Source organism: Hipposideros armiger, unplaced genomic scaffold (genome assembly GCF_001890085.2).
Source record: "Hipposideros armiger isolate ML-2016 unplaced genomic scaffold, ASM189008v1 scaffold_297, whole genome shotgun sequence".
Classification (NCBI taxonomy): Eukaryota; Metazoa; Chordata; class Mammalia; order Chiroptera; family Hipposideridae; genus Hipposideros; species Hipposideros armiger.
In genome coordinates this window covers 829,486-842,614 of record NW_017731647.1, presented here as the reverse complement: position 1 = coordinate 842,614, position 13,129 = coordinate 829,486, and positions in this window count along the sequence as shown.

Genomic DNA, 13,129 nt, shown 5'->3' with positions numbered 1-13,129 from the left:
TCCCTCTCCTCATCCCTTTGGACTTAGGGCTGGTGAAAGCCCAGCCCCCACTAGCTCCTTGGGGTTCCCCTATTCCCAAACCTTTGTACATAGTCTCCTGGTAAATAAACCCTCCTGGAATTATCCTATTTTGAATGTGCCATCTGTTTCCTGTTGAGACCCTGAGGCTACGTCACATTGATCTGGCCATTAGGATTTTGGTCTACTGTAGAATTTGGAAGAGAGATTAGGGTTGGAGATATAGATTATACAGGCCAGTTTAAGCAGGAACAATGAATGAGATTACCAACCCACAGGGAGTCGATGAGGAAAAGAACATCAAAGACAGAACCTGGGGTGACCTCCATCTACTTTAGGCCATGAGAAAAAGAACACAGCAATTTCAAGTGTGAAAGTAATAACAACTCTCTTATCTTATGACCCTGATGCTCCTAACAACATCCTTCCAGAAAGATGTAGAAATGTAATAATCCTATTGACAGGGAAGTCATTTTAAAACATCATCAGGGTGCCTGATAGCTTGGACTTGGCTTGGAAACAGATTCCAAGTTTATTATGCATACTTATATATATAGAAATGTCACCTTTCACATATTTATTTACTTAGTTAGTTTGAGGCAATGGATTGATGGGTGTATTAACTAAATGTGGAAATCATTTTGCAATACATACTATATCAAATCATTACGTTGTATATCTTTTTTTTTTAGTTTCAGGTGTACAAAACAATGTAATAGTTAGACATTTACTCCCCTCACAAAGTGATAACCCTCCCAATCTACTACCCCTCTGACATCGAATATAGCTATTACAATTCCATTGGCTATATTCCCTTTGTTATACTCCACCTCCCATGACTATGTGTATAATATTAATATATATATTTAATTGTAGTTGACATTCAATATTATTCAGATTCAGCTTCAGGTGTACACTGCAGTGGTCAGGCATCTACACCGTCCATGAAGTGGTCTCCCTAATAAGTCCAGTGCCCATCTGCACCCTACATAATCTTTACATTACTGATTATATTCCCCAAACTGTATTTCATATCCCCACGGCTATAGTGTGACTACTAATTTGTACTTTCTAATCCCTTTACCTTTCACATTTTTAAATGTATTTTTTAATAGGCAATACATTCACATGATTCAAAAAGTAAAAATAAAAAGGTATAATTGAGAATCTCTTTTCCATTACTATTAGTTGCTTGTACAAATATTCTTCCCATGTTTCTTTATGTAAATACAAGCTACTATAACCATATATTCTTATTTTCCCTTTTCTTACCCAAAAAGGTATTGTGCTAGATGTACTACATCTGCTTCACTTAACAGTTATCTTAGAGATCATGTCATCTTCCTCTTGAGTACTTCCTCATTTTTTGTTTGTTTGTTTTTTAAATTGCATAGAATTCCATTGAGTGGAGATACCATTGTTTATTTACCCACTTGTAGAGGAACTTTGAGTGCTACCTGCCAACCTCAGTTTCCTAACCACAGCTCTCAAACTTTTCCCCTCCCTACAAACACCCATTACCACCTACTTCTTTTCAGGGCTTTGTCTCCTTCCCAGTAGAGAAAATTGAGGGCTTCAAAATGAGCTCCCTCAATTTCCTGTTGTTAAAGATAAAAACCCACCTCCATCTGCACCTACCCCCATCTTTCCTCAGGCTGCAATACAGGAGGCTGCATCACCTCCTGTTTAATACCAATCCCTTTCTCTCTGATTAGGATCCCATCTCCATTCCGTCGTCTCAGGACTTTACAGTCAACCATCCTTTCTCTCTTGTATATTAAACTTCTCCCTCACAACCAGAACATACAAAAATACAGCAACCATTCTTGATTCTGTTCTCTCTCCAGTTACTGCCCTCTCCATCTCCTTTTCTTCAGAGCCAAACTTCTTCAGAGAGTTGTCCGTAGTCAAAGTTTCAATTTCACTGCTTGCTACTCACTCTCCAGTCCATTTCAGCCTAATTTCACCTCATTAACCTACCTAGGCTTTTCACACTAAGCTGCCAGTGACAGTCAGCTCATTCAACAAATGTACCTTTCAGTCTTCGTTGACTTCTCAGCACCATTTGACACTCTTTATCATTCTCTCCCTTTAGAAAGGTTCCTTTTCTCCTGAATTTCCTCTTACATCTCAGGCTACTTCTTTCCTATATACTGGGAATAATTCTTAATCCATAGTTAGGTGTTCAGGAAATAGGGCCTGAAGTAGGGCAAGGTGAGTGAGGCATTCACACTCACTTAATTAGGTGCAAAATTTAAGGGGGTGCTAATCAACTTAGTAAACAAGATAAATCATATTTTAATGCAACATTTTAAAAAATTTAATTAATGCAAAAAATTCATGTTGAACAAAAAATACCCAACTTTTAAGTGAAGACCAGTGTTGTGCTGATTCAGATTGGAGTGTGGGGCAAAATAAAAAGTGTATTCCTGTATATACATGTTTTTTATGTATTTTATAATGCTTAATTTGTTCCCTGAACATTGAAGTAGTTGGGGAAAAAAATATTAGAAAATTGAAAAGCAGGTGTAGTAACATATTATTTTAAGTTTAATGTGTTTTATTTATAAGAGGGAATTATGATTTTACTTCAAGTTAATTTGAAATTATTTAAGATTGTTGCTTGGTCAAGAAAATTTTAAAAACATGGCAATTGTTATCTTCACTGGAAATGAGGTAAACAAAGTAGATTTTGAAAATATTGATGAGTTGGCTTCCTTTAAAGCAAGGGCCACATTTTCCCCTTTGTCTTGGATTCCAACATGGCATATGGAGGAATTGTCAAGAAATATCACATTTTAGTCTAGTTTTTAAACCAAAGTTCAGACTTTTTCCTACTGTCCCGTTAGCCTGGTGAGAAATTTTACCTCAGTCATTTCTGGTGCTTTCCACCCTCGAGATGGGCAAAGAGCTGGCAGCCATCATGCCCCCAGGCACTGGGGAGAGCCTCTGCTCATTGGCCATCCATTCTCATTAGCTCCAGACTACGCTTTCCCAGGTCCACCCGGGGCCGTCAGGCCTGGTGGCTTTGCTGCTTCTAAGGTCCCTGAAAGGCCCTGGGATTTTAGCTAAGGTTGGGAGCTTGAGCTGCATGTGGGTCTTTACAATTCAAGACCCTTCAGGCCTCTCTCCCCTCACCTCATAGCATCTCTTCGTCTTCTTGATATTTAACAAAAATGGCAAGAGTCTCCAACTTCAGGATCCTTTTACTTGAGGCCTTGCCAAGATTCCTGGAACCAAAAATAATAAAAGCAAGCTATCAGCTTTAGATGGGATAAAAGGAGAAAATAGAAACAAAAATTACTATTTCCCACAGGCTATCAGCCTCTTTTGCTGGGTCATCTTCCTCCCCCTGGTCATCCAGGGTAGGCGTTCTGGGCCTCACGCTATATTCTCTTCTAGGTAATCTCATTCACTGCCCTGGCTGTAATTTTAATCCATAAACCTCTGACTCCCTGATTTGTTTTTCTGACCCAGACCGCTACACTGAGCCCCAGAGTAATATGCCAGTGGCTCAACACCTCCATTTGGACATCTCTCAGTGATATCAAACTAAATATGCTCAGTGCCATTCAGTCTTCTCCATCCATTCCAGTCCTTTCCCTGCGAAGTCACAGAATAATCACTGTAGACTCCTCCCACTCCCTTGCCCTCCATTTCCAATTCATCCCTGAATCTCATCCAATTCCTCTCCTACACGGTTCTCAAATTCAAAACAGCTCCATTTCCACTGCCTCCACTCTACTCTTAGCTACCGTCATCTCTCAAATAGACTACTGTCAAAACCTAATTGATCTTCCCTACATCTCATAAGGGCTTTCTACAATTTCATCTCTGCGATGCCACCAGAGTGACCTTTTTGAAATACAAATCTGAGCATGTTACCTTCTGGCTTAAACTCTTCAAAGGCTTTCTGTTGCTTCTGAAAATACACCAAAATGTGTGCTAGCCCTGCTTGGTCTGGCCGCCTCCTACTTCCCTTAGCCCATAGCTGCCTGGTTCCATCTTCCTCCTCTTTGCTCCCCCGCCCCTCCAGCTCCAGCCAGACAGTTGTCCTTTCTTACCCGCCCATTTCTCATTTTTGTCACTACATACTCATTTGCATGATTATGTGATAAATGCCTGCCTTTCCCTCTAGATTAAGTGCTCCATGAGAGCAGGACGCGGTGTCCCCAAGGCCTCACCCAGACGCTGCAACATTATATACAAAGGTTTACGGAAAAATTCATGAACATATTGTATTATTTCTTTGAGAGTTAAACCCTTCTGAAGTTTAGAAGTATTCGAGTATTGGGGAGGAATTTTTCTCTTTCAATGATGTTTGAGAATTAGAGTGTTCAAGACACTGTTTAAGTGTCTCTTTGCCCTGATCTCTCCCTGCTCCATCCTTCTTCCCTTCTCTTCTACCACTCTAATTCATCCAACACAATATACTACAGACCTAATTTTTCTGAACTGCATCTCTGGTCTTCTTCTCATTAGCTTGCTAAAAATACTTCTGACATATTATAGTCCCTCACTGCTTTCTATTTTTTTTAAGATTTTATTGGGGAATTGAGGGAGGGAAACAGACAAGTTGCTGTCCTTTTTATTCTTCAGTCTAATTGTGGAGGATATCACTGCACTGGCCCATGTTCGTAATATCATTGTGCTCTTCCCGGGTGAGGCAGTCACCCACCGGCCATTGGACACTGCTCACGGTGGCTCACGGTGGCTCAGGAAAGCTCATGCCAGCTGCCTGCCAGCCCCACTGCAGCCTACATGGTTGCTGGCGACTCACGGGCAGCCCAGCTCCAGGTCGAGCTGTTGTTCACCATCTTAGCTGTAGAAGGTGCAGCCTCACTGGCCCTAATGTGGGATCCAAACCAGGGCCCTGCTGCTCAGAGCTGGCGCCCAAGCCAACTCTTAACCAACACGCCACTCAGTGGGCCCTGCTTTCTATTTCTTTTTTTTTTTAAAGATTTTTATTGGGGAACTGGGGGGATGGGAACAGTGCTGGGGAATTGGGGGGAAGGGGAACAGACAAGTTGCTGTCGTTTTGTGCTTCAGTCTAGTTGTGGAGGAGGATGTCGCTTCACTGGCCCAAGTTGGCACCATCATTGCGCTCTTTCCGGGCGAGGCAGATCAGTCGCCGGCTTCTGAACGGCCGCTCACTGCGGCTGCTGGCCGCTGGCCACACACGGCAGCCCACGGCAACCCACTGCCACAGGACCTGCAGCCTACGCCATCGCTGGCGACTCACGGCAGCCCAGCTCCAAGTTGAGCTGTTGTTCAGCATCTTAGCTGTAGAGGGCAGTGTCACTGGCCCTCATATGTGGGATCCGAACCGGGGCCCTCTGGAGTCCCAAGCCAGTTCTTAACCATCGCGCCACTCAGCCGGCCCACCTGCTTTCTATTTTTTAATATTTTATTTGTACCTCTTCTGTGTCACTTAATGTTTTCTACCTTATGATAAATTTTGTACACATTTGAGCTTCTCTACTAGAAAGTAAGCTCCCTGTCTTGTTTCTCCCACAGCATTGAACATATTAACTCAGTTTATCCTCACTATATGCCTAGGAGGTGAATGCTATTCTTATCTCCATTTTCAAGCTACTGATGCTGAATAATAGAGAGATCCAACATCTCGCTCCTGGTCTCATAGCTAATAAGCTGTGATACTCGAATCCAAAATTTTTGCATTGGACCCTGTGTTTATTCTGCAAATATTACGGAACGAAGTAGCAGGCACCGTGAAAAGAATGGGCTAGAACATCTTTAAAAGAGGAAAGTAGAGAGAAGAAAGTGATTAATGTCTGTGAAAGTGTAATAGATGCTATGCAAAGTATATCCCCTATCTTATTTAATCCTCTCAAAATAGAGTAAGCTAGGTATTCCTATGCCCACTTTATAGATGAGGAAGCCGAGGCTGAGAAACGTTGAAGATCCCATAAGCAGTGTAATAAGGCCTACCCGCAATTCATTCCCAGGTCAACAGGACTTGCTCTTTCCACGGTGTGAAGTCGCTGCGGAGACAGCTCTTTGCAACAGCCTCCTTTCCGTCACAAACGGATTCATCTACTGATTCAATGATCCACAAATGTGAGTGTGCATAAGAATCACTTGGAAAGCTTGTTGAAATCATGGCTTCCAGGATTTCACTAATTAGAGATTTTGGTGGGGGGAAGACGGAGGGGTGGAGTGGGGGATGGGGGAGGGGCTTTAACCTGCAATTTTAATTAAACACGCACCCCAGGTAATTCTGGCATAGGTGATTCTAGTCTGGTGGTTCCAAAACTTTAGTACTAAATTGAATCACCTGGACAGGTTGATCACACAGATTGTTGGGCTCCACTCCTAGATTTTCTGATTCAGAAGGTCTGGCACAGCCCAAGAACGTTAATCTCTAACATGTTCCTAGGTGATGCCCCACCAGCTTTGAAGATCTAACGGTCCTAGGACAAGACTCTGAGGCACATCACTGGTTATTTAATTTAATTCTCCTTGATTACACCACTTTCGAAGCAATTTCCAACATACATATGCCCCACTCTGCTGCCGTCCTCCCATCCCTTCCTCTCTGAGAATTGCAGTACATTTCAGATTTGGGAACTTGGAGAAAATTTATCTTGGGGTGAAATCCTCCAGCATCTTTAGATGGAGAATCTCCTCCTTTCAAAATAAGGTGACCTTTGCACAAAACCCCAGAATAGTAGATGTCTCTAAATAGGACTGATCCCAGGTTTTGAAAAAAAAAAGCTATACTTTAATTATTTTTTACCTATCCTGCTTAAGATTTAAAAGGCAGGGAAATTCATTTCTGTTCAACTACGTATGTGTGTGTATGCATATATTTGTGAGTGTGTTCAATAAAATATAATTTGTATTTAAAGTTATTTAGCTTTTAGGAAACTTGAAGGGATAAATGTCAGACATATCCAATTTACTATGGGGGATTTTTTTAAAAGACACTTTATTGGGGAACAGTGTGCTTTCCCAGGACCCATCAGCTCCAAGTCAAGTAGTTGTTTCAATCTAGTTGTGGAGAACTCAGCTCCTTGACCCATGTGGGAATCGAACCGGCAACCTTGGTGTTATGAGGTTGTGCTCTAACCACCTGAGCTAACCGGCAGCCCCAATATGGGGGATATTTTTAATTGAAATAAAAAATAAGGTTAAAATTTTTTATTTTATACTGTTCCTCTGGGAAAATCATCTTGTCTTAGATTACCTAATATTGGCCAAGACGAAGAGTGTGTGTGTGTGTGTGTGTGTGTGTGTGTGTGTGTGTGTGAGAGAGAGAGAGAGACAGAGAGAGAGAAAGAGAGAGAGACAGAGAGAGACAGAGAGAGAGAGACAGAGACAGAGAGAGAGAGAGACAGAGAGAGAGAGAGAGAGAGAGAGAGAGAGAGACAGAGAGCCCTGCTTGATTTCATGGTCCAAACTCACCAAAGTGTACAAAGTAAGCAAAAAGCATAAAGGATGAAGATCCCATGATTCAGGGCCCATTTACTTGATGAATTTTTGAGCTAAGATAGGTAATCTTTCCAGCATATGTGATCTATGAAGATGTTTTCCTTCAAGGCATTTGGTGAATGAAGGACTGATAAATGTACTTCCAGACTTCAGTATCTTCAGAAATAACTCAGTCCTTTCATAGTTTTGAATTAAATAAAAGACTGATGTTTCTTCTAGACACCTATGATGAGAGCCGTCAACATTTGGTCTTGAAAAACCTTTACTGAGAACAATGTCTGCACAAAACCTCCTCTTCTGTCCATCCAGGTCCTGGTTCCAAAGCAGTGGACCCATCACCTGGAATCCTGCATTCCAGTCGTAATGAAATTCAGGTTCCAGATTTACCTAGCTGACTCTCGTGTATGCTTTCTTGGCTGAAAATCAGCTCAACTTCATCTATTTTCCCTTTCTCGTTTAGCTGCTTGCAGCTTAAACACAAACTCTTCTTTCCTACAGCTATCCACAGGACGTGAACATTTTTAAATCATCAAATCAAATGTCTTGGTGTGCAAGGAATTATGATTTTGCAGACTCTTGATGATTAAGTCTTCTGAGAATGCCAGTGGGCATTGCAGACATTTTCTTTTCTCTATTAAAACAGACCCAATTTTAGGAAAATTTCAGATATATGGCAGAGAGAGATGTACCCCACTAAGTGTGAGGCTGGCCTAACTTACTCTCCCAGCAGAGGCAGTGGTTGAGGGCAGAGCCACCAAGCACATGGGCTCTGGAACCAGATGGTGTGAGTTCAAATTCTGGTTCCCATAGTTACTCATCATGCAACCTTGTGCAGGTTAGTTCTCTATATCTCATTTGTAACATGGGGCTCTCATAGTATGTACCTCAAAAGGTTATTCTGAGGGTTATATGTTAAAGACACTTGGAACAATGCCTTGAACATAATACATGCTCAATGACTATTAGTGGTGCTTGTGTTGTTATAATTATTACTGAAAGGTTCATATAATACTAACACAGAAACGAGAAGCCATTTGATTCTAAAGGGATACAGATTAACGACGGTCTGGTTACTGAAAAATGTCAATGCCTATTTAAGGCAAAACAGAATATTTATTAATTCACTTGATTCCAAATCAAATGAGAAAGCTCCTTCCCGGAGAAAGTTACTCCTGATCACTAAAAAGGTTAGATGTTATAAAATATAACCAAAAAGCTCAAAAATATCCCTTTCAAAATACCCTAGATTTTAGTTATGAGCAGAAGCCATCACAGTACTACCTTGAGACATTTGCTGAGAAGCAAGCACAATTATATAATCGCATAATGAATGCATATTCATTTATTTATACTGCAATTTAGGCCAGAAAGGCATAGAGGCTGCTTTAATGAGTGAATCACAAGAGAAACATAAAGATAAGGAAATCTTCTAATGTAATAGGCTAGCCTTCAATGCATTTAGAATACATTGTGGGAATATGTTGCAAAGAAATATAAATAAATAACAATAGAAAATGGTCCTTCTACATTTTTATTACTGGTGTTACGTTTCTTTTTTTGAAGAGTCAAAATTTCATTGGAATCTTCCCCATTCCTCATTCCCCGTATTCAATCAGTAGCCATGGCCTATTAGGTTTGCCTTTGCAATATTTCTTGGATCCACATCTTTACTGTATTTCTATTGCCAATATCCTAGCTCATATTACCTCTTTAATATTAATAGTTTCCTATTAATCTCTTTGCCCCTGTCTCTCCCCTCTCCATCCTTCTTCCCTTCTCTTCTACCACTATAATTCATCCAACACAATACTACAGAACTAATTTTTCTAAAGTGCATCTCTGGTCTTCTTGTCATTAACTTTCTAAAAATACTTCTGACATAATCCCTCACTGCTTTCTTTTTTGATACATTTTATTTGTACCTTTTCTATGTCACCTAATGTTTTCTACCTCATGATAAATTTTGTATACATTTGAGCTTCTCTACTAGAAAGTAAGCTCCTGGTCTTGTTTCCCCCACAGCATTGAGCATATTATCTTAAGGTATTCATGAATGTTGAAAAAAATAAGTAAATAAAACCTTAGAAGAAAATATTATTGTGTTGATATGCATTTTTTAACTACCGCAACTCTATCTTCATGATGACATCATTTGATCAGGACAAAGATAGATATAAACTACCAAATTAGAAGACTGTAACTGAATTCAAGACTTTAATTATAGATTTGCAAGATGGTCACATAATTCCTCTAAATTGAAAAGAACACATTTTCATCTTGTTGCCTGCTATGTAAGTTGTGTCAACTAAAATATTGCTCAAAGGTTACGGAAAGCCAGTAGAATGGGGAAAGAAGCAGTGACTGAAAATAAAAACATTTAAAAAGGTAGCATGACACAAGAGAGTCTAGTGAAAATTATAAACTAGAATGCCCTTACATGTGAGATAATAAGCTGTTTAGTATGTTGGACACCTTTGAGAACATTTATAAATATATGATCATTGAAAGAGAGTAATTCATTTGTGCTTTTATGATTTTGCAGACAAACAGCATTCTTGGCAATGTGCATTTGAATGTTATATGACCCCAGAGTACAATTATATGAAGATAAATATCTAACTTGTGTACAATTTGCATTGTAGTGTATTCAGCCTCAGAAGAAAATTCACCCCGGGATTTCATTAGACATTAAAAAAGAGCTTACAAAAATAAGCAGTCATTTTAATAACAACTCAGGTAAGGTGAAGATAACCATCTTTTAGTATTCATAATCATTACAAGGATTAAGGTTTGTGTCTTTCCATACAATGGTAATACCCATAGCTTCTTCTGGGGATTAGAAGAAGCAATTGCTACATAAATCTCCAAAAATATTTCTCTTCATGGTACCCTAAAAGTTTATTGAATTAAATTTGAATAAAAGACAGCAGTTTTATTATACATTCAGATTTTTGCATGTAAGGTATTTGAAAAGCAAACCATCCCTTACTGTCCATGAGTGTGGGCTAGACTTAATGGCTTTTGTCCGAAGAACAGAGTGTGGAAAGAGAAAAATAGTCATTTTGTAGTGTAGAAACCTGGCAACACCATCTTCATCAATTAACATCTCCAGTGATGTTGTGTGGGTGTCACGTTCATCCGCATACGTGTGATGAGAAGGACACTTCACTGTTGTGGGGCTCTTTTCAAAAACCATGAAAACCAAGGAAAGACTGAGAAATTGTCACAACAAGACTATGGAGACCTGACAACTAAGTGCAATGTGGTCTCTTGGATTGGATCCTGAATCAGAAAGAGGACATGAATGGAAAAACTGGCTGTAACAGTAATGTGCCAATGTTAGTTGTTTAGTTTTCACCAATGTACTGTGGAAATGGAAGGGGTTAACCAGAGGGGAAAGTGGGTAAAGTGTCTGAGAACTCTATGTAGTATCTTTGCAACTTTTCTGTAAATCTAAAATTTTGCAAAATAAAAGTTTATTTAAAAAAAAATTCTAGTTTTGTTGCATCTGCCGTCCAGCAGGCACACAGCCACTGCACGCCATTGTTGTCTAATGCTATAGGATCGTTCCGGGATCCTGTAGTACACTTGGCTGACCAAGCTGCTGGGTGAAATGGACAAGAAAATGTACAGGAGAAAACAGCTGAAAGACAGGACATGGGAATGCTTGAAAAAAATCAAAAGCTTTGGAAACGATGTATTATTTAGAAATTTTAAAAGGATGCCATACTTTTTACAGATAGCCAGCTGCAAAAGAGCCGAGGTAAATAGAAATTCACTTCCTCTGTATTGTGATTCCATTAAAATACAAACGATCTCTATGTTTATGCGTTTCTCAGGAAAGGCTGTCCTCCCATTATTGTCCACCGCACAGAGTTCTAAGCTACTATCACCCTCTGGGGAGAGCTATGTTTTGTTGGATTATGTGTAAGGAGGTTGCAGCCTGTGTGCTCCCTTTGAGAGGATATCTGAATATTTCAAGTAGAATTTTTCCTTTTTTTTCAAGTAGAATTTGCCTGCTGACTTCTTTTAAATGTGAACAAAGGGAGATGGCCATTTAAAAATTGATGTAATCCTAAAACTGAAGACCAGCAAACCAGCATTCTCCACCCATCTTTGTTTTCTCGGTGGCAGATTGTCCTTGTTGAATAGTCATGAGGACCGTGACTAGCCATTCTTAAATATTTACAAGAAGATAATTTTATTACTGCCTTTTGGGAGGCTAGTTCCTATTCTCACTGTAAAATTTCTTCTTGGTTAGTTTTAATAATTCTATAAGCAAGTTTGGCTCATTATTACCAGTGTATACCCTTTACCACTACTCTTTTTTTTTAACCACTACTCTTCATAGAGCTTAATCTTTGTCATAGATTTGCAAATACAAATATCATTGGCTAACCTATATTTTCCTTCCAAAGGAAAATTTCAAGAACTACTGCATGTTTTGCCTGTGCATCTAGATTGAGTGCCTTTGTATCCAATCCATTATTGAAAGATTCATTCACCACTCTCCTGGGATGATTGCAGATATCTCCTGAAATTTGAAAACTCTGGGTCCTCATACAGTTTACCATTAGGTACAATGTTGCATATCAAGCCTTATGGTCCTGTGGTTTCCCGTAACAAATGTTACATGATTTTTCAGTGTAGAGGTAGGATGAAGGGGCAAAGTCTCTGTAATAGGACGAGCAGTGACCATGAGAAAGAAATACGGAATGTCAGGACTTCAGGTTTCGATGGAGTCTGAACCTGGTGGAGGGATGGCACAGAAAGACTGTCTCCCCAAGGCTTTCTTCCTGTCTGATGCTTCCTGAGTCCTCAGCATAATGGGACCATGATGGGAAGGAGAGACCACTTGTAAAGAACAGGATGAGGGGGAAAAGGTACATCATTCTTCCTTCATTTTCCTCCCTCCCTCCCCTGTCAATTGGACTTGAGTACAAGGCTGCATCCAAGGGCTGATCTCCAAGACTCGAACTTATTGGTACTGCTAACTCTGTGCTTTGGGATGGGCTCTAGAACACCTGCTGTACTTAGCACAGGGAACGGTAATATTTACATTGTAATGGCATCCAAGGAAAGGACTTTAGTTATTCTAATGTACAATTATTGAAATACCAGATAGCCACTGTCTTCAACAAGATGTGCATGGTTTTCCTTATGTTAAAACACATTTGTGTCACTTTAAAAAGCAGCTTTCCATGTAGATGATTTCCTTCTATTAAAAACATTTCTGCTTTTAAGAGAGCCGTTTTACTTCACGTTGAAGCCAGGATCCCTTGATCTGTATTTGATGCAGAGCCTGGGTCTTCATGGCTTCCATGTTTTTCCGTAGTCTTCTTTCTGATGTGTTTACAGGTAACTTTGCATATATTTCTGTGGATTTTTTTTCCTGTCCTGGTTAGGCATTTGCCAAGGAAGCCCACCAGAATGGAAGCTACTTAGAATGGGACTTTTTACTTAATAATATTTATGTCTGGAGCCTAACACAGTGCTTGACACGAAAATGTGTTTTGTCCCGATTAATTAAAATGTACAGAAAATTATTTTCTTATCCCTTTCTTTATACTGACTTGTTTCCCTACAGTATGCACCTGAATTCAAGGTTCACACTTTGGACCATTCTGTGATGTCAAGGATCCTGCATCATTAATAG